Genomic DNA, 23287 nt, shown 5'->3' with positions numbered 1-23287 from the left:
AATACACACACATCCACATTGGGTAAACACTGTATGCAGAGAGAACAAATGTGTCTGGATGTATTTTTCACAAGCTTCAACAATTCTATAAGCATCCTTTGTTTGTCTTCTCCGCTAACATCTGGGACACAGTATGGTACACAAGATGGGGCTTACCATATTTCCCTCTCTCTCTGGTCCCCATCAAAACTAGTAAGGGCTTCCCTGCTGAATAACTTCAGAGATTATAGCTGTTTGCAATTTGATGAGACACAAAGGAAATGTGATTTGCAATTTTTACTTTTCCCCTGTTATTTGAAGGTTTGGCAGTATGTCCCTCAGTCTTTGAATCACTAATGTATATGCAGTGCTAGAACAAGTTAGATTTCAAGTACTTATGATATTAATTTCAGTTGGAGTAAACTAAAAAAAAGTAAATTTATGACACTCTGGCAGATATTGCCAGAATGAGACATTTCAGTGGGAGCTCTGGTCATAGATTTGGAAAAAGAGTACCTGCATCCACCATATTAATAGAAATCTACTATAAAACTGTGTCAATGTCACAACATATCACTCAGATTCGGAATGGTGGAAATGGTCTCCATTTACTTAGGTACTCTGGCAGAAATTATATAATCAATGGGGAACAGAACAAGCCATGAGTTTCCACCAAACCCACTAGTTTTCCTACTAAGTGCACTACTGAGAAGAGGCTTTTGGTAGAGTGTCTGTGAAACAATGTGTCCGGGTAGCCCAATGTCAACTACTGATAATTTTGGGGGAGGAGGATAGTGTGGTAAAGGGGAGAAGCAGAACAGGATGTTGAAAGGTAGTCTCATTCCTTCGGAGAGGGTAATTTTGTAAAGGGGATGATGGAAAGATGGCATTGCTAGAAGACAGGGGTAAAGCTGTGATGTGTGGTCCATGTGTATGGTAGTTGCAGTAAGGCTGTATGCCTGTGTGTAAGAAGCAGAGGGAATTTACTGCTGGTAAGTTGACATTTCATTCCTTTGGTTTTGTGTCAGGTATATAGGCATGTGATGGGTGCAGTAACCTGAACTGTTTCACAACGAGGCTGTGTATTTATAAATATAGATCTGTAAAACATGTTGCGGGCCTGCTCTTGCTCTCACTGCCTTCAATAGGAGCAGGAGCCAGCTGTATGATCCTTCAGAATGAATAGAGTTATATAATGGTGGCTTACGGTTATTACAGTTGTCCAAGTATCAGAGATCATGCGTGAGCCCTCCCTGTACAGTTGCGCCAGACATGGTACATTTTAGACCAATGACATCATCATGTACATTTGGACTTGTTTACTCTGTGCCAAATTCTTCTGCGTGTCTGAATATCTGAAAAAACCTACTTGTTAGTGAGGCTGATGGCACAGGTGTAATAATGACTAACACAACACAAACATTATCAGTCTAATTGAAAATGGATTGTTCAGACTTATTTCAAATTAGTCCCCAGTCCTCTAACACTCTCACAATGGAGTAGTTTTACCCATGTGAGTAGTGCCACTGAAGTAAGTGAAGACTATGCTTGGGAGTAAATTTAAGTACGTGCATAAATGTTTACAGGTTCAGGGATTAACTATGCTAAATTGTATTGTTTGTGGCAGCAAAGAAACATGAAATAATACCAGGTCTCCATCAGGAGAAATAGGCTCTGGACAACAATGAAGAAATTAAATGCTGTGATTTAAGGACTCAGTTCGGCAAATTGCTGAACACTTTGGACCCAATGCAGTGAAGTACCTAAGCATGTCCTTAACTTCAAGCACATGAGTAGTTCTACTGAAGTCACTGAAACTACTGGTGTGTTTAAAGTTAGACACACATTCAAGTGCTTTACAGAATCAAGGTCTTAGTAAATAATGTAATAATATAATAAAATAAACAAAACAAACAATGCCACCAGAATGTGAAAAATGCCTGGTAGAAATTTGATATGTTCTTTCAGAGCACTATTGAGTTATTTGGAACCTAACCTCTGTGAACCAGCGGAATTACATAGTTTCTGCAGGGAAGCACAACAGGTAAAAGTTTTAACATTAAATAGCCTAACGTTAAATAGCCTAGAGGAAATGAAAGAAAGTTATTCAGATCCAGTTAAAGACAACCAAGCAGCATGAATTTTAATGCTCTCAAGGCACAGAAAGTAGAACACAAAAATAAATTGTCTCACCTTCTATTCTCAGAGGAAGTGTACCTAATGCATGTGTCAACTTTTGTTTATTTCTAATTATCATTACTGTTGTTATTTTACAGAGGCATCCACTGTGTATGTGGTGCATTCCAAACACTCAAGAAGAATGGGTCCTGATCCAACAAGCTCACAAGCTAAGGACAGATAATTAGACAGAGGTTGGAGAAAGAGAACTGACACAACCATAGGCAAATTATATGCAAGTAAATATGACTCACTTTAAGCATCATGGTAGAAATTAGACTGTTGAAAGGGACTTAAATGTAGACAGGAAAGGGACATTTCTGATGAGATCAGAGATGTTACACCATGTATAGGAAGCAATATGGAAGAAGGCACAGGGATTACTGTGAAAAACTGACAAATGGGCAGATAAGGCTGGGAGCACTGGCAGAGCTGATGGGATGGGGGCAATACAAAGTTTAACAAGGGAGGGGCAGAGTTATATAGATTTTTGAAGATAAAAGCTTAAATGTGATGGAAGTGGAGTGAGCAGAGGGGTTCAAATCAGGAATCCCATAGACAAAGTAGATGAGTTTAGGGGCATCAATTTTTATGCACTGTGAGGGGATATTGTGTGTATTTGGGAATCCAGGCAGAAGGATGGTGTAGTAGTCAAGGCAGGATTTAAAAAGTGCCAATTTCAAGAGTCCCTGACTCCTTAATTCTTCTACTGAGAAATGTTAAGCTATGGTCAGTATTTATCTTTATTGTCAATAAGATATTCAAAAGAAGTGAAAATCCCGGCTTCCATCTGATAATTTTCCTTCAGATATGCACACATGCCTCCCTTCCCCTCTTTCTCATTCAAATTACACACACACTCTACACTCTTGTAAGGCTGAGAGACTGCCATTGGTTAGGATGCTTGAGGAGTGGGGTCATCTGCTGCATTCTCAGCACCACTCCTCTCAGTTTTTCAGCCACTGCTGTTGCCATGACTGTATAGGGAGGCAGAATACACTCTCCAGCCATACCATTCTAAGCTCCCTCTCCTGCTATGCAGGCACAGCCCATAAGCCTGAAGAATGGGCAGTGAGCATGGACAGCTACAGTCAGGTGCTAGCAGATTCTAGACAGAGAGTTGTTATTGCCCTATAATTAATTTGCCCCCAACATATGCCATCTCTTAAAATTGTGATTCTGTTTGATCCATCCCTTTGATTCATTCCGTTAAGCTTTGAACTGCACTGAGACCCCTGCCCTATATGTGTTCCTCTTAGTCCAACTTATATTTTTAATTGATTCAGTATTGAAAAAGTAAAAATAGTTAAAGTTTACATTCTACTATCCAAAGTCGAATTATATCTTTATATCTAATCTTATCTATATATTTATACAGTCAATATATTATGTAAACAGTATTGATTGCTTATTCAGGCCTGTGATATATGCCATCATGTGCCAGCAATGCCCCTCTGCCATGTATATTGGCCAAACTGGACGGTCTCTACGCAAAAGAATAAATGGACACAAATCTGACATCTGGAATCATAACATTCAAAAACCAGTAGGACACCACTTCAACCTCTCTGGCCATTCAGTAACAGACCTAAAGGTGGCAATTTTGCAACAGAAAAGCTTCAAAAACAGACTCCAACAAGAAAATGCTGAACTTGAATTAATATGCAAATTAGACACTATCAATTTAGGCTTGAATAGAGACTGGGAATGGCTGAGCCATTACACACATTGAATCTATTTCCCCATGTTAAATATTCTCACACCTCTTGTCAAACTGTCTATAATGGGCTATCTTGATTATCACTACAAAAGTTTTTTTCTCTTAATTAATTAGCCTTTCAGAGTTGGTAAGACAACTCTCACCTTTTCATGTTCTCTGTATGTGTATATATATCTCCTCACTATATGTTCCATTCTATGCATCCGATAAAGTGCGCTGTAGCCCATGAAAGCTTATGCTCAAATAAATTTGTTAGTCTCTAAGGTGCCACAAGTACTCCTGTTCTTTTTATAGAGATATAAATATGGATGCTCTGTCTGAGGGCACAGTTTAGAAATTAAGAAAGTTAAGTATATTCAACTAGTCATACAATGTGTGTGTGTGTGGGGGTGGGATTCCAGAAAACCCCCCCAACATAATGCTGTGATCACTCAGCACATTTGGCAAAGGATTGGGGCAGAGAGGGCAGAAAAAGATAGTTGTAAGCTACCTCTGCTCTTGGACCCTGGTGTAGAGCAACCTCACTGCTGCTATACATTATACTGGTTTGCAACCTCAATCCCGCTGGTGCATCCCTCATACAGGAGTGGAGTGTCCAGAAGGGGGTGGTTTAAAGCCAGCTGAGGATTCCTCAGCTCAGGGAAGCTTTGTAGCTCCTTTGTACCACTGGCTCTTAATCTGGGCTATGATATAAAATCTCTCTCAGTCCATGCACAAATAACATGGGCGTGGGGGAGTATAATTTAACACTTCTTGTTCTTTTCCATAAAGACTGTGCTAGATAGGAATCAAACTCTCTGCTTCAGTTGTGTATAGAGGCATGGATATAGTTATAAAACAATCCGCCTCCCTTTGAATTACAATTCCCTTTGCTTTTGCATCACCCCAAATGCCCATCTTCTTTGTTCTTTACATCATTCTATGTAGTGCTCTTGCTTCCACTATTTTCCTGTCTATTTTTTCCTCCTCTGAAAATTGTAGGGCTCTTTCGCTGCATAAAGAGTAGTTTATGACATTGAGATGAGGTATTTTTTAGATCTGGCAGTCCAAAAAACAGATTATCTCCCTCTACACCTCTTGGCAGCCCAAGGATACTGATGTTATTTGGTCTAATTTGATTTTCAGTTAGTTCTATATTCAGCAGAGAGCAAATTACACTTTTTATTGAAAATACTGCAAAGCTTAGATATATTATCCTATTTATTGTAGCCACAAGTTTTGTTTTTGACAGTTCTATATTCTAGTCTGCTAGGTTTGGTTTTCTAGTGTTCTCCAATTTGTCAGATTTTATGTCTGGAGTCACATGTAAAAAAAGTCAGACATCTTGTTAAAGTGTTGTAATAATAAAATATACCCTGCTGGCAGAACAGAGATTATTCCAATATCTTGAACATCCAAGATGTAGAGAAGGTATTTCAGTATTTATCTATTCATCCAGTTTTCACCCATAATTACTGTCAGCGATATAATATTACTACTACTCTAAATTAGAACACAAAGGCAAAAATAAAACAAGGGAGAAGACTGCCTTCCCAACATGAAAACAAACATTTTTCCTGGCTGTTCAGTCCAAACCAAACATTTTTATTGATATCAAACACTCGTTATGGGACACACTGAAGTTTTAAAGTTCACTGTAAAGTGTAGGATTCTTTAGAAAGTTTTCATTAGAGGCATCTTTCTTAAATCTTCTATTTATTCTGAGAATATGAAACTGCAACCATTTATGTTCTAGTTAATTTAAGTTTAAGACTTAACAAAATAACACATTGTTTAATATAAATTACAGGAATCCCTCACTCCTCAGAAAGCTCAACTCATCTCAATGTACCTTCAACCTCAGAAAAATTAAATGAAAGTCTGAAAGAAAAGTTGGACTTTTTACCATGCCCCAGAATTCAGAATTTGGCTTTGGTTTATCAACAAGGTGAGCATACTCTGGAGTCGAGGGACAATTTCGAAGAAAACCTCATCTCTAATATTTCTAGATCAATTCTGGGGATTGTCAGCAGACATAGCCTAATTGCTCTCAACCACTAAAATAGTGCAGAGAGAGGGGCCACCTCCAGGACCTATAGATCAAAAGTCTTCACCTTGAATCGCACCCAGAAGTAAGTTGAAAAAGTTGTTATAGTCTGGGGAGAATAAATAAAATATTCTATACATGGCTGACACCGTTAAGTGAGCAGCACAAGCTGAAGTCCATGAGTTGTCTTCAGGGCAGAGTGTATATAATATTCAATCTGAAAGTCCCAGACATGAATAACTGTGAGGATGGCTGCATCAAGGAAGAAAAACTGCAACCTCCACAGCAGACACAGATGATAATTAAAAACAAAACACCTACTGGCCACTGTTGCTAACTGGGACTGCAGGTATAATCAAGGATCCAAAAGTCCTTGACAAAAGGCAAGCCCTCAAAAGAGAGAGCAGAAATCACCTCTGTCATCATTACCCTTCACGGATCTGGTTTGTGCTTCATCTACATTTTTGACATGACAGAATAAGCTGTGCAGGATAGATCTATATATTCCTTGATACTGATTCTATGATTAGTAGCATCTCTTGAAAGTTTATCCTCTAAAATATCTAGAGAATACTTTAATAGTAGACATTTAGATAGAATGATTCATATTTTGATGTAATTATGCCATAGTTGTTTAAAGGAATAGATAATTCAGGACTTTCCTTCAAAGAAACTTTAGTAGGATGTCTCATCTTAAGGACACCCATACTATGCACATCTGTCCTCTCTTCATCCCTCTAAACTCCATCTCTTTCTTCTTCCTTAGTTCTTCTCACCATGGTAAACTAATATTCTATAGCCATACCTTTCCTTGCAAGATAATTCTAATGTTAAGTTAATCTAAAGTTTAAAATTAATTAAAATTTTGGCAGCCCTGTGTTTCAGTAAAGTCACAAAAGTAAAATTGTTTTTTTCATGCCTTTCAATTTTTAGTTAGATTCTCAGAGTTGCTAGTATTACAAATTATTTGAATTTTGGATTGTCATAAACAGATAGTTAAGAGTTAATAAAACAGGAGTACCTCATGTCTCTTTTCCCTGTAAAGGGTTAACAAGTTCAGTGAGCCTGGCTGTCACCTGACCACAGGACCAATTAGAGGACACGATACTTTCAAATCTTGAGGGAGGGAAGTTTTTGTGTGTGCTGTTAGTTTTTGATTGTTGTTCTCTCTGGGTTCTGAGAGTGACCAGACGTGCAACCAGGTTTCTCTCCAATCTCCCTGATACAGGTTCTTATAGATTAAAAATACTAAGTACTAGGTGATAAAGCGAGTTAGGCTTATGTTTGTTTTCTTTATTTGCAAATGTATATTTGGCTGGAAGTAGTTCAAATGTGTATTTGGCTGAAAGGATTTTAATTCGTACTTGTATACTTAGGCTGGGAGGGCATTCCCAGTGTCTATAGCTGAAAGACCCTGTAATATATTCCATCTTAAATTTACAAAGATAATTTTTACTGTTTTTTCTTTCTTTAATTAAAAGCTTTTCTTGTTTAAGAACCTGATTGTTTTTTTATTCTGGTGAGACTCCAGGGGACTGGGTCTGGATCCACCAGGGAATTGGTGGGGAGAAAGGAGGGAAGGGGGAGAGAAAGGTTAATTTTCTCTCTGTGTCAGGATTACTTTCTCTCTAGGGAGAGTCTGGGAGAGGGAGGGAGAAGGAGGGTGGAAGGTGGATTTTCCTCTCTGTTTTAAGATTCAAGGAGTTTGAATCACAGTGATCTTCCAGGGTAACCCAGGGAGGGGAAGTCTGGGAGAGGCAACGGTGAGGGAAAGAGTTTACTTTCCTTGTGTTAAGATCCAGAAGGTCTGGGTCTTGGGGGTCCCCGGGCAAGGTTTTGGGGGGGACCGGAGTGTACCAGGCACTGGAATTTCTGGTTGGTGGCAGCGCTACAAGTACTAAGCTGGTAATTGAGCTTAGAGGAATTCATGCTGGTACCCCATCTTTTGGACGCTAAGGTTCAGAGTGGGGAATTATACCATGATATGGATATTGCCTAAGATGTTACTCTACATACGAAATACTATTCATATAACATACAGTAAAAAAGCTTCAACATTGCACCTGCCTTTTCTCTATTGCGTTGAATAGGAGAGCTTGAGTATGTTTCAGCACTTTGTTCCCTCACGGTCTTTCTTCATTTTCTTCTCATAGAGGCAATTCATCTCATGACACATCCGCTGCTGCAGATCCTCATTCAGCCTATAAAAAAGTAAATCTTGGGTTACATCCCTTTCCCTTTTCTGTACTTTCATCCACTTACACTAGGAGCAATTTGGGCCAGGCACCTGAATTCTTACAAACCTATGTAGTACATAGCACATCGTTGGCTAAAGTAAAAATCTTAGACATAATCCAGAATTCAAATGAATTGTAATACTGGCCAATCTAAGATCCTAAAAATATGTGAGCGAAGTGAACGTGTTATTAACACCTGGAAAAGCACCTAGCAGACTTTTGGCTTGCTCCTGCTCCCATGGAAGCTGATGCCATGACTCCCGTTGACTTTTCATGGGAGATGGATCCAACTCTTTCTGAACAAATAATACGACCTGAAGCACTGACTTGGCATTCCCAGGCACTGCTTCATTGTGATAGACAGTGGATCTGATAGTTAAAGAGCTAGGATAGCAACATTATAACAACTTCAATATCACCTCCATAGTAGATACGTTTTAATTGTAAATTTGCTTTTATGCAGGTGTAAAGATGTCAGAGGTCACTCCACACCCCCTTGGAGCCCAGCAGGGGTACTGTGGGCATGTTCTGCATTAATTCCCCCTGCTTGGGAGCAACAAGTTCACTTCAGCAGCTTGGGGAAGGAGAAGCAAACATGTGCTAACAAAATAGCATGTCCTTTAATAAGGCTTCAGGATAGGAGAATTCAAATGAAGAGCTCATAAGGTCTTCAACTCAGAACCTTAGTTCAGCTCCCAAACTTAAAATCCCCAAATAAAACCTCTGATTAGGCTGGTCTCCTAGAGCCTGACAAAACCACCAACACTACAGCCCACATATCTTTTACTTCCCTCCCCCTTAGCTTCCTCTTTCTGTTTATATAGCCCAACTGTAGGGTTGATTATATCCCAAGCAGTCCCAGCTGTAGGCTCCAGCCTGTCTGCTAAAAGGGTGGAGCAGGTGAAGCAAAAAATCGGTTGGGTAATGTCTCCCTGTGCCAACTCATCCACTTGGCAAGAAGACAGCTTTTTTGAAAGGATTCCTCTTTTTTGAAATGACACTGAGAAGCTTGTCAGCACTGCAAGTTTGTGGGAAGTCTGTTCCTCTTTTCTTTCTCAGAGCTTGGGTGACATGGATATTTAAAGTTTCTGTAAATGCTTTCTCTTAACTGGTGAGTACTGCCACTGTACTGTAAGTTGGAAGATTTTATTGTTTCTTCATCAGATGCACTGCAAAACTTTGATGAAGTGATACTCTTCTAGTGATTATTGGCAGAAAAAAGATTCTATATGAACAGATTGGTGGTGCATCCCTTTAAATACTTCTTTGTCGTTGACTATACTTTTAAAGTAACTCATTGAATTTTGGAAATGTTCATTACAAATACTAGAAATAATAAATAATAATAATAATAATAATTTGCATTTATATAACACCTTTTAACTAAAGACCTCAAACTTATTTAGAAAAATTAATTAAGTTTCATGTCATCCCAGTGAACTAGATTTATTAACACTGGACAATGACTTCCCTTCATACTCTATATACAAGGTTCTGTACCTGTTTTCCTACATAACATTTTTCATCTATTTTCTTTTTCCAAGCCAAATAATCTTCACATGAGAACTTTTATTTAAATGAAGACATAAACTGACATCTTTGTGGTTTTAGGAGGCCTCTTTGCATGTTTTCTACAGTGTGTTGCCATCAGATTTTTTTATATTATTAAAACGTGCCTACACTAACTGATAATTAATTCAAATCAGAGCTCTCACTCATGACAGAAACTAGTGGCATTTGTTGAAAAGCAGATGGTGCTGCAAGGTTCCCTGGGACTGTGATGCATAGCTACACAATGATCATTTTACATGTTTTTTGCAAACCAGATCATTTTCCCCTTTAAGGGTGGCTTCTGTCACAGAGTTGCTAGGCATCCAGACCCTTGCTTGTATGCAGGCTCCATTCACAATGCAAGGACTGAGGAAGGTGAACATAGAAGGGTGAATACTTTGCTTAAGAATGTACATGAGCATGGCTACCCAATTTAGTCAACACTGGCCAGCTGCCCAGATCTGCACCCCACACTGCTATTACATTAGCATACACTAATAGGTTAACAACATATGAAGGACATCAGAAAATTTCCCTCCAAGGGTAAGCCTTCACCACAGAATTAAGTCAGGCGATTGGTCCCCCAGGTCTGAGCTCCTGCATTAGCCTAACTCAAGTGTAAGAAGCAACACCGCAAAGCCACACTTGAGTTACTGTATTCTCACTGGTGCTGCACTCATCTGTGTGTCTGTCACTAGGACTTCTGGAGGTTCTGAGTAGCCAATCCTATGGTTATTTGTGCTGCAATAAGCTGAGACATCCCATGATTCTTTACTACTGAATTGTGGGACAACTTGTCTGTCCTTCTGGGCACATAGAGGGAATTATGGGAAATGATTTAGCCTGTGCCCAACCTGCAGACTGAACAGTTTACTATCCAAGTGAAAATAGCACCCAACCTCTATCCTATACTCCCAGATAAGCCATGTTTAAAGTACCATTGAACTTGGGTGAGAGGGTTTTGTGCATGGACAGGAGTAGAGTTGGGGCAACACTGGAGTAACAGAGTTACTGTTTTGTGTTACAGCGTGAATTAACTCTGCTCTGAAGGTGGAGTCTAAAAGTCAAGACAAACTACAGCAGAATGTGATGACTAGCAAAATTGTTTAAGCACCAGCTCCTCCTGGGCCTTGTGACTTACATTTGCCTGATTCACGGCCAGCATGAATGTGTCTATATCAGATTTGCTGGGCTTTGCTCGATTCCGAGTCAAAAGGTCTTTATGCACAGTGATGGCAAGGGAAACATGTTCTTAGCTGCTGCAGTTCAGAACATAATTTGTATAAGCCCCACAAAGGCAGTAGCAGATTAGGAGGTTCAAGGAGTTTCCATATCTCCTTAGGCCACCAGCCCCATACGTTATGTCAGCAGATTGGGCTGGCCAGGGTGAACAACCTAGACCAGAGAAGGCCCTGGTGTGGGGGAACTCTACAAAGCAGCCCCACATGTGATACTTATATTTTTAGAGATGTAGGGCCTACACACTCCTATCCACACCATGCATGCTCATCTTTCTCATGTGCCCCCAAATAAACACTGAAAATTTGTCTTTAAGTGGCTTATCCAAAGTCATAGAATATATCAGTCGCAGACTCAAGAATGTAACCCAGGTCTTCAGTACAGTGTTCATTTTAGGACATAGTTCTTTATCAGTCCATAGGTTGCAGACCTGAGGACTGACATCTGTGGACTGTCCAAAAATGGACACTATCCTCTTGATTCTCATTACCTGATCTATCCACTGACCACCCTACCTTCTTTTCAGAGATAATACTACCATTAACTACATGGAATTTTCCCAGCTTAATGATGGCAAAAACAGATACTTACACAGTGGGTACAATTAAAATAGATTTTCTGATCTGATAGACTGTACTGATTTGAGAGCAATTTCCTTTATAGATAATGGAGAATACTGAAGAGCCTGAAATTTTTTTCAACCAATTAGAAACTTCTTAAATAGGCTCATTGTACTTGAAGAACTAAATAACTGGCAACATCACATCTTTAAGAGAAAGACATTTGATATACATTCAATTAATATTTGGATTAGATTTAGGTACTTGATATGCAAAGCCTAAATTTGCTGAACAATTAAATTAATTTATAAAGTTATTAGATATAATAAAACACGGATTGTGCCTTTTTTAATTAATCAGAATTGCCTATACACTTATTAAACTTCACATCTAACTGTGTTTACAGAAAAATAGGTACAATAAGGGTCAAATAGATAAGCAAAATGTAATATACTTGTTGCCTACTATCATAACTTTAGTCCCAGATTTGGACCTTAGCGTCCAAAATATGGTGGTTAGCATGAAAACCTCCAAGCTTAGTTACCAGCTTGGACCTGGTACTTGCTGCCACCACCCAAAAAATTAGAGAGTTTTGGGGCACTCTGGTCCCCCTGAAAAACCTTCCCTGGGGACCCCAAGACCCAAATCCCTTGAGTCTCACAACAAAGGGAAATAATCCTTTTTCCCTTCCCCCTCCAGGTGCTCCTGGAGAGATACACAGACACAAGCTCTGTGAATCCAAACAGAGTGACTCCCCCTCTCCGTTCCCAGTCCTGGAAACAAAAGCACTTTCCTCTTCACCCAGAGGGAATGCAAAATCAGGCTAGCAAATCCAACACACACAGATCTCCCCCTGATTTCTTCCTCCCACCAATTCCCTGGTGAGTACAGACTCAATTTCCCTGAAATTTCCCAGTAAAGAAAACTTTAACAGGTTTTAAAAAGAAAGCTTTATATAAAAAAGAAAGAAAAATACATACAAATGGTCTCTCTGTATTAAGGTGACAAAATACAGGGTTAATTGCTTAAAAGAAATATGAATAAACAGCCTTATTCAAAAAGAATACAAATCAAAGCACTCCAGCACTTATATTCATGCAAATACCAAAGAAAAGAAACCATATAACTTACTATCTGATCTCTTTGTCCTTACACTTAGAAACAGAAGATTAGAAAGCAGAAACTACTTCTCCAAAGCTCAGAGAAAACAGGCAGACAGAAAACAAAGACCTCAGACACCAAATTCCCTCCACCCAAAGTTGAAAAAATTCAGTTTCCTGATTGGTCCTCTGGTCAGGTGCTTCAGGTGAAAGAGACATTAACCCTTAGCTATCTGTTTATGACACCTACAAACTTGACAATTTTAATGCAGCACATGAATGACAAATCTCTCCAGTCAAAGGGGTTACTTTCAATTAAATAACATGGAAAATCTTGTGTATGCCAACTCCTCAAAGTTTTTCTCAGATAATACGTATTTGGTGCTTATTGCTGTACTCTCTGTGCTTAGTTTACTAGGGTAATTATATAATACACTACCCAAAACCCTGCTCATGCAGATTTTAGAGAACAGTGACAAAGAAGGAATGATGCATTTTTTATGCTTACCAATTTCCTAAAAATGTTTCAGGCAATAATTACAATAGCTCCCAATGGAGGAGATGCTACAATAAAAGTTTTGTTGCCACACGTAGTGTGAAGTGTTTAATAGAACTTACTTTCTCACCCATAAGTCCCTTGGTAGGTGAGAACCAAGATTTGTTAAAGCTTCTAGAAATGCTGCAATGTCATCCCTTATACTACATTCTTGGGGAAGAGGTGGGTGAATGACAGTTGAGTTGGAGCTGGATAAATTTTGGGGACGACTAGTTTATTTGCTGAAAAATGCATTTTTTTGGATGAACAAAACTATTTGTGAATTTGGGTTGACTTTAGCAAATAGTTTCAGTCAAATAAAAAAAAAGAAAAAAGATTTTTAAAGTCAAAACTTTTGCTTTCAACTTTTTTGAAACAAAATCTTGACTTTTTGTTTCAAAAAGACATTTTGTTTAAAAAATTAGCTATATTTAACCACAACAAAAACCTATACAAGAAAACCACTAAACATCTCAACTTTTGGTAACTTTTGGTTACATAAGAAACAAAAATAAATTTGCAGTCTGGGGTCTATAAACTAAAGAGGACTTGCATCAAGCAGTGTCTTACCCTGACAGATGGTATAGTTCCTCAATATACAGGCTAGGACTCCTTTGCAGCTTGGGACCACACTGCCCAGTTCAAAGTCTTGGTCCTCCAGACATTTCTTCCCAGTGTTGAGTTGAGGGGGGGAGCGAGGCTCAATCATGATGTCACTTCCCCTCTTTTATAGTTTCTTCCAGCTTGCTGGAAAGATCTATGCTTCTGACATTGGGGTCCTCACCCATTGGACAAGCATTCTCCATTGTCTATGTACTCTCTCTGAGAAGTCTTCTGGGATGGCTGTTGGGAATGTGGATTCCCTTTAGTGGGTCATCAGCATGTCTGGCTACTCCAGTGTTTTACCTGAAAGACTGATTGTGGTGTTCACAACCTCACAACACATTTCAGTAACACACACATAGCAAAATTTCATAGCTTCACATACAATCCAATAGGATATTAATGTTTAACAGATCAAGACTTTTTAAATGATACCTCACAAGGCATCATTACAAAGCAGATAATAATTATATGACAGTGGTGAGTATGTGGGTCCAGGATGCTGCTTTGAGGTACAGAGCATCACATGGGTATCACACATAAAATACAGGGCATGTGAATTTCATTACTCTGATTATCTGCTGTGTGTTCATGGGCCACTCATGATATAGTATTTACAATATTTTTGCTAGAAGTTTGGATAGCAGCATTTCCATCTCAGAAATGGCACCAGTTAAAAGTAAATTAAGCACTATCAGTGAAGAATGATACAGTCTTCACATTTTCATACAGTAACAAGTTAAATTCATATAGTAACATACTGACCTGTCTGCAACACACACACACACACACACACACACACACACACACACACACACACACACACACACACACACACACACAGAGAAAAAAAGATTTATTTTGTAGATGTAGACAACATTTCTGCATCCTGTCAGGGGGCTAAGAGCATTATCAGTTGCTCTTTTCCCATAGAATTCTTGTCAATAAAAATAATGGTTGCAACAACCAGTGATAATATTAGAGACTAGACTACTTCTTATGATACTTTCTTTTCAAGGGAAAATTAGTCTGTCATACTTTTCTGCAAAACTTAAATTCCTTCTTCACCAAGTGTGTATTGATTTTTTTGGGAAATTCGATTTTCAAGAAGTAGAAAGTCCTGCAGTGTGGATGATTTACCCTCCCACTGATGTATCAGTTATCCAAAAGGATTATATTTACTACTGTGTATTTGTCACCTAGCGTTCCTAGATGTCCTAGATATCACAGCATTACAGGACTGCTTTAAGGAAAGCGACTAAAAAAATATTTGTGCTATTAACATGAATGCTTGTCTTGGAAGGGCCATGCATTTCAACTTCACCCACTATGACTCCTGACCTTTCAATTTGTTTTCAGTTGGTTCTTGCACAAGATGAGGAAATAAGTCTTGCAACACACTCTCTCTAGTCTACTTGTTAAAACCCCAAATACTTTATTAAAGCTCCTAAATCATTGTTCCTACTACACAATCAGTCCTATGGCTAAAGCAAAGAGCTGCTTCTAGGAAATACTCGGTATTGCTGAATTGTTGAACAGAGGGTGGCATAACAATGCAAAGAAAAGGCTTTTCTAAGTGCAGTCAGCATTTATTAAATAGGATTTATTTGTAGCGAACTTCTAATTTGAGCCTTTTCAAAGCTAACAGAAGGTGTCTGAGAAAAGGAAGAAAATGTTCTTTAGGACTCTGTTTCCCTGGATTTTCTGTTTTACATCCTGTACTGTGTAATGATAAATTCTGATTTATATTGCAGTGGCTTATGATGTACGGCAAGATACTGTGATGTCCTGATGTGGTTTTGGGAACATATTTTAAAAATACCAGTAATGAAAGAGGGCTCCAGTTTTAGGCAGGACCATTTTTATAAAACGTGAACTTAAAATCCCACATAAAATTAGTGTTAATAAACTGCATGAAATTAGTGCTTAAAATGATTAACAGTAGTGAAAGAACATGTCCATTCTGCAAGTAATTAGTGATGCTGGTAATTTTTAGTAATTAAATACTAATGAATTCATTCACTGAGCAATATATTTACTTAAGATATTTATTGGAATTAAGTATCAGGGGGTAGCCGTGTTATTCTGGATCTGTAAAAGCAGTAAAGAGTCCTGTGGCACCTTATAGACTAACAGACGTATTGGAGTATGAGCTTTAGTGGGTGAATTTGTTGCATCCAACGAAGTGGGTATTGACCAGTGAAAGCTCATGCTCCAATACGTCTTTTAGTCTATAAAGTGCCACAGGACTCTTTACTGCTTTTATTGGAATTAAGTGTATTTATATTTTATTATTACATTACGTGACTTATACAATGTCATAGGAATGCATGTCCCTTTACAAAATACATAAGGCCGAATTCTGCTCTCAATTATACCTTTGCTGCGCCATTGTATTCAATGCACTGAGTGGGTTACAAAAGTTTAACCTGAGCAGAATTAGATTCATTCTAGTTAGATAAATTCCTACTCCAAAGATTTTGGATCCATGTATTGAGGGAGCAATTGTGGCTTAAAGGCCTGACTCAACTTCCATCAATGGTAAGTGTCCCACTGATTAGAATGATAGGTAGGGCCCTACCAAAGGCACGGCCATGAACAACTCATCATGGACTGCGAAATCTGATCTACCCCCATGAAATCTGGTCTTTTTTTGTGCTTTTACCCTATACTATACAGACTTCACAAGGGAGACCAAAAAGGGAGTTGCAGCGGGATCACAAGTTTATTTTAAGGGGTTTGCAATATTACCACTCTTACTTCTGCACTGCCTTCAGCGCTGGGCAGCTGGAGAGTGGCGTCTGTTGGCCTGGCACTCGGTTCTGAAGGCAGAGCCCCATTAGCAGCAGTGCAGAAGTAATGGTGACAAAACTATACCACGCCACCCTTAGTTCTGCCCTGCTGCCTTCAGAGCTGGGCAACCCGAGAGTGGCGGCTGCTGACTGAGGGCCCAGCTCTGCAGGCAGCAGCACAGAAGTAAGGGTGGAAATACCATACCATGCCATCCTTACATCGTGCTGCTTCTGGCAGTGGCTCTGCCTTCAGAGCTGGGCTCTCAGCCAGCTGCTCTCCAGCTGCCCAGCTCTGAAAGCAGTGCCACGGCTAGCAGCAGTGCAGAAGTAAGGGTAGCAGTACTGCACCCCCCCACACACAATAACCTTGTGGGCCCCCCCCAACTCCTTTTTGGGTTGGGACCCCTACAATTATATCATCATGAAATTTCAGATTTAAATGGCTGAAATAATGAAATTTAAGAGTTCTGACCATGAAATTGATCAAAATGGACCATGAATTTGCTAGGGTCTTAATGATAGGTCCACCAGGCCCAGAAATGGATGCGATACAAACAGTGAAAGGATGAAACACACAGATGGCATCTCTAGGTAACTGACAATTTGTTAGGTAATAAAAATCTGCTAAACAATTTTCTATTTTATAAAATTAATGGTATGTAATTATAAGTAAATACAGGCAAATAAGAGTGATCATTTTAGTTGGTACCAGTAAGTAAAAACTAAATATTAAATAGTAGATCCCAGCTCACACAAACAATTTCCATTCCAAATCGGTAAGGAGATTAATCTTTTGAGAAGTATAACTAAGTGTATCTGGAGAAAATATATAATAAGTAGCATTGATTTTTACTTGTGACTTTAAAAGGACCATGCTGAACTAGTGACATGGGACTACTAGATCTATACATCTTTTATCTGGCTTTTCCAACTCATCCTATTATGCAATGAATCCACTTGTCTGGCTCTGCCTTGGCTTGGTTTAAGATTTAAACAAATTTTGCACCTTCCTTTTGTTAACTTAATACCTTCCCCTGCTTACTTCTCTCCCTACTCCATTATGAAAGATACCAGTTTTGTATTCCATGTAGATAGTCTTTCAAGGGATGAAGACCCTTACCAGCATTGATTTTCTCAACACTTCCAGTCATGCAGTTATAGGGAAAGCAATACTTTCAAACTAAAGGTAAAAGGTCATGAGTCAAATTTGCTGAACGCAATGGAATCACATCAGTTTACACCAGATGAGAGTTCTTCACTATATGTTTACATTTCTGAATAAGAATGTACTAAAAGTCAAGGACATACAAACAGTGACTCCTTTCCTTCATTGAAAACACATAGAGGTTACCATACACATGAGGCCCCTTTGGGCAACAATTACATGAACTGATTCACAAACAAATGGCTGTGACATGATTGTCTAAAAAGAAATCGCTTACACTATGTTTATAATATTGTGATATTTACCTTTATACTGGTATTTGCAATATTCCCCCTTCTTGTAAAACAGGGATATTGCAGATATGATGGTCAATTTTATTACTGTGAGATGTAAACATCAAGGCATAAACTTTCAGTTGGTGTAAACTGGCATATAATGCTGATTTACATCAAATGTTTTGTCTGGGCCCCATGTTTTAAGTTTCCCTTTTGCATAAAAGATAATTTTAGTGATAACAACACTGTGCTTCTGTGATGACTTCTCTCTGTTCATCTACAATCATTAATGCATTAAAGACTCTCAACAATCCTGTGAAGTAGGTGAGTAGTATTATGCCTCATTTATGTGTAGGCAAATCAAGGCAGATGGGGGTTAATTGGCATGCCCAAGCTCACAGAGAAGGTCTATAGCAGAGTCAATAATAGAAAACAGGGCTTTGGTCCTCAGTTTTGTACTTTAACTGTAAGTCTAACCTCCCACTCTGGCAAATGTGCACTACAGTACAGAACCCCGTTAATATTGCCTTAAAGAAAAATGGGGAAAAGAATGGCACACATCCGTACTGAAAAAGAAGCAGAAAAACATCAGGGATGTCTCTTGCTCTTTATTCCAGAGATTTTTTCCTACTTGAAACATTCAACTAATATTACCAGATCTCAGAACATTTATTTAGAGCAGATAAAACAGACTCAGTAAATGCTGGGATGGTAGTCAACATGATGCTAGCATTTCACATATTTTATAGTTTTGTCACAAATATTATAATTATTGGTGGAATACCTTCCAGATTCCTGAATAGTCAGAAGACCCCATCATCACATGTGTTTATTAGGAGCTCTTGATGAGCTCACACTGTCCAATAATGATTAAAAACAAACAGTTGGCAATTTATTTTATGTTGCCCCAAAGGATTATATTCAGGAGTGGGCCTCACACCTATTATGCAGACAACATGGTTGAATTGTTTACTACAGCTCTGAAAAGCCAACTTTGTTTAGAAGGAACAACTGATAGTAACATGACAAGATCTGAGTACATAAGAAGCTACTTAATCCAGGTCCTAACCCTCAAATACATTGGGGCCAGATAATCAGCTGGTGTACACAGATATAGCTCCATTGATTTCTGGAGCTACACAGGTATATGCTGGGGTAGGGATCTGAACTATAATGTTTTCTTTGGTTTTGATCTCTGAAGTGTCTTACTGTGCAGAAGTCTGTTATGTATGATTTAAAATGCTTGCTTTTGTATTTATACTGAATGGATTTTATACCCACATTAATTGGTAGGCTTCATCTACCATTTTCTGTATATGTACTGTTTATTTGCACACCAAGGAAAATGAAGCTAAAATGACTAAGTAAGTCCGTTATTTGAGTGTGGGTTTGTTTCCTTTTTCCATTATTACAGATAATTCATGGGTAGAATTACTAGTAAAGGGAAGGGTATAATTCTCCCCTCTACTTGCAGTTAGATATGCATAGGTGATATTTCAGATATAGAAAATTTCTAGGGCCAGATTCTCTGCTTTGCTAAAGTCACACATGGTGAAACAGATTAGGAAGCTATTAGAAAGTAGTTGATGGCTTCCTAATTCTCTGGCTAGCCCGCAATGCTGGCATAGTTTACTGTAGGTCCAATAAGGACTGATTAGCAGGCTGAGCATAGCCAGAGTGTAGCACACCCTCTTCTCCAATCTTGACATGAACCCTGCATTAGGGGATATGAGGACAGTGGTATAGGAAAGACTACACTAGTTATATGCGCACTGGGGACTTCCTTATTCCAAGGATGAATCCCCAGTTAGATGGATGCAACCTGTCTGGGCTGTGCAAAGGAAGCAATGTAGGACAGGAAATCTGCTCTTAATGTTAACAGCTTTCTATCCTGTCCCAAGAGAAACCAATCACAATAATATTCATAATACTGAACACTTTAAAACTTCATTTGCTTTGAAATATTAGCTAATTAATTCTTAAAACACTTGTGGGGTAAATTATTATTATTCTATTTTATAGAAGAAATGTAGACACGTAGAATATTTAGGCATAGATATTGCTAATTTAATTTGTGTAAAGTAGTACAAAAGATTAGACTTGAAATTAGACAAAGGTTTCTAACCATCAGAGAAGTGAAGTTCTGAAATAGCTTTCATAGGGGAGTAGTGGGCTTAAAAAAACCTAACTTGTTTTAAGACTGAGCTTGATTTTATGATATGATGAGATTGTCTACAATGGCATATGGCCTAATAGCAAACATCTCCAACAGCCAGAAATGGGACATTAGATGGGGAGGACTCTGAGGCACTACAGAGAATTTTTTTCCAGGTGTTTGGCTCGTACATCTTGCCCACATGCTCTGGGTCTAATTGACTGTCAAAATTGGGGTCAGGAAGGACTATTCCCCTGGTCAGATTGACAAACCCTGGGGCAGGGTTTCTCAAACAGGGATTGCCATTTCTGTAGGGAAAGCCCCTGGCAGGCCGAGCCGGTGTGTTTACCTGCCCCGTCTGCAGGTCCGGCCGATAGCAGTTCCCACTGGCCATGGATCGCTGCTCCGGGCCAATGGCAGTTCCTGGAAGTGGCGGCCAATAAGTCCCTTGGCCCGCGCCACTTCCAGCAGCTCCCATTGGCCTGAAGCAGCGATCCGCAGGACATGTCACAGGTAAACACACCGGCCTGGCCCACCGGGGCTTTCGCTATAGAAGCAGCGACCCTTGTTTGAAAACCCTGGACAAGATGATCATGATAGTTCCTTCTGGCTTTAAAGTCTAGCAATCCCTTACTCACATTTACTTCCCTGGGGCAACTCTCCAATTAAAGCACTGTTCAGTTTAACTAAAGGTGATAGAATATCACACTAATTGAGTAGCTCAATGAAACAGAAGCTATCAATACTGGTGCACCTGTCCATACTAAGTAGTGTATTTTAGGATAATATAGATTGAAAACTTAATTTTAACATACAGGAATTACACAGAGAAAAAGATAATGCATGGGTTGATAGCAAATTTTGGCCTATATTCCTACAATAAACCACGGTAGAACTTCAGAGTTACGATCACCAGAGTTATGAACTGACCAGTGAACCACATCTCATTTGGAACCAGAAGGCTGCAATCAGGCAGCAGCAAAGAGCAAAAAAAAAAAAAAAAAAGGCAAATATAGTACAGTATCGTGTTAAACGTAAACTATGAAAAGAATAAAGGAAAAGCAGCATTTTTCTTCTGCATAGTAAAGTTTTAAAGCTATATTAAGTCAATGTTCAGTTGTAAAACTTTTGAAAAAAGAACCATAACATTTTGTTCAGAGTTACAAACATTTCAGAGATATGAACAATCTCCATTCCTACGGTGTTTTACTGTATACAGGGAAGTTATGCCTCTTGCCATTGTTAACACAGCTATTATCATATGGGACTGGGATTGTAATTGTTCTTTTACAAATACAGGATGATATCTTGAAAGTGAAAAACTGTTCTCTTGGCTGCAAGGAAGTTATTTTTCTATCACAAAAAAGGAAGAAAGTGTTGCAACTGCTTATAGTACTCAGTTATGTACTTTAACTGTAAGTCTATCCTCCCTCTCTGACAAATGTGCACTACAGTACAGTACCCCATTAATGTTGCCTTAGCTTGTACAGTAGCAGAGGGATGACAGTTCCACAATGGTTAACTTTTGCAGTGCTTTAACTAGCAGCTCTGCCAATCTCTCAAGAAAGATTTCACATGAAGAATGTGCTGGTACTGCGGTGGAGACTCAGGTACAAGAATGGGTAGTGTATACCTCCTGGAGAAAGGGACTTTTTATGGACACTACACAAATGGGAGCCAGTTATATACATAAAAGAGTACTTTCCAGTAAAGGATGTTTCTTCTGTGACACCAGATTCCTCTGCAGCAGAAGCTGAAAAGTGAATGTGACTAAGAGGAAGGAGAGGACTGGAAAAAGGAATATTAGGCCCAGCACATATATAAATAACTTCATGTATTTAGAACACTCTGAATTAGAGAGGAAGAAGGTAGTTTGTAAAATATTAAAAATATTTGTCTTCAAGTCTAAAGTGTTTTTTGAGGATGGTATAAGAAATTAAGAAACTAATCTGCCACAGAAGCACACATCTATGGCATTAAATACTGGAAATAACTTTTAAAAGAGGTTGCATCATTTTACGGTCATTATTTTTATATTTATATTGCACACATGCAGACTTGACTTTTTAATATAACTACAGAAATGGAAGTAGAAAGTATGTTATAAATTTAGATTTTAGTAAAGCATTTAATATAATTTTAATTGCAAAAATAATTCAGATTGGTTTTGGACTAAAAACTGGCTGAGGCCATAAACAAAAGTAATGTCAATGTATTGAGCTAGGGGCAGTATGCAGTGCAGTCCTGCAGGGGTTGTTGGTGTTTCCAGTCTTGTTTTAATATTTTTATAAATAATCAGGAAAAGGATGCAAACTAATGTCAATACATTTGCTCATGATATTAAATTACATAGAGTTGCAAATACTATTGTGGATAGAGGGGGAAAAAAGCAATGATTACGAGAGAGAGAGAGAGAAGGAAGATAGGCAGAAAACAACCAAATGAGATTCAGCTTGGAAAAAGTGCAAACTAACACCTAAGGAATTAAAATCCAAAATACAGATATTCAAGAGAGGAAGAAACCTGCAAATCAATAATTCTGATAGAAACCAGGGTTTATAGAGGTCAGCTCATTAGAGTTTAGATTGCAATGCAACGTGGCAGTTAAAAAGGCCAATGTAATTTTGGGCTGCATATGCAGAGCCATTTTATAAAGGAGATGGAGCTAGTAGTTTCAGCCATATTAAAAGGCTGGATACTAGATCTAATGGGGATAATCATATGATCCAATATGGCAAATCACATATTCCTACTTCCGTCTGTCTTTGGTTCTGTGTTTTGAGTTTTTTTAAAAAAAGCTTTTCAAGTTTCCAAGACTAATGCAAGCTTTATATAAAGTTACTTGCTATAAACCAAATTCTAGACCCTATGTAATCCACAGACTTCAAGGATTGCTGAGAGTGGTCAGTGCAGAACTGGGCTCTTTCATCATGAACCAGTTCTGCACGTCCCCTCAAATATGCCACATATTAGAGTTTGGAAGATTTTTTTCAAATGTTGAAAGCCCCGAAAAGAACACTTTCTCAAGCACTCAAATTAAATGGAGCAGTTAACTGAACTCGGTATAAAGGAAAGAAAGACACTTTGTAAAAAGCAATGTGAAATATTACCCAGTCATTGTTAGACTAGTTATAAGACTAGTGGAGAATCTGAATCTGGGAAAAGAAAGAAA

This window comes from Gopherus flavomarginatus, chromosome 3 (genome assembly GCF_025201925.1).
Source record: "Gopherus flavomarginatus isolate rGopFla2 chromosome 3, rGopFla2.mat.asm, whole genome shotgun sequence".
NCBI lineage: Eukaryota > Metazoa > Chordata > Testudines > Testudinidae > Gopherus > Gopherus flavomarginatus.
Note: the sequence above shows the minus strand (reverse complement) of the source record.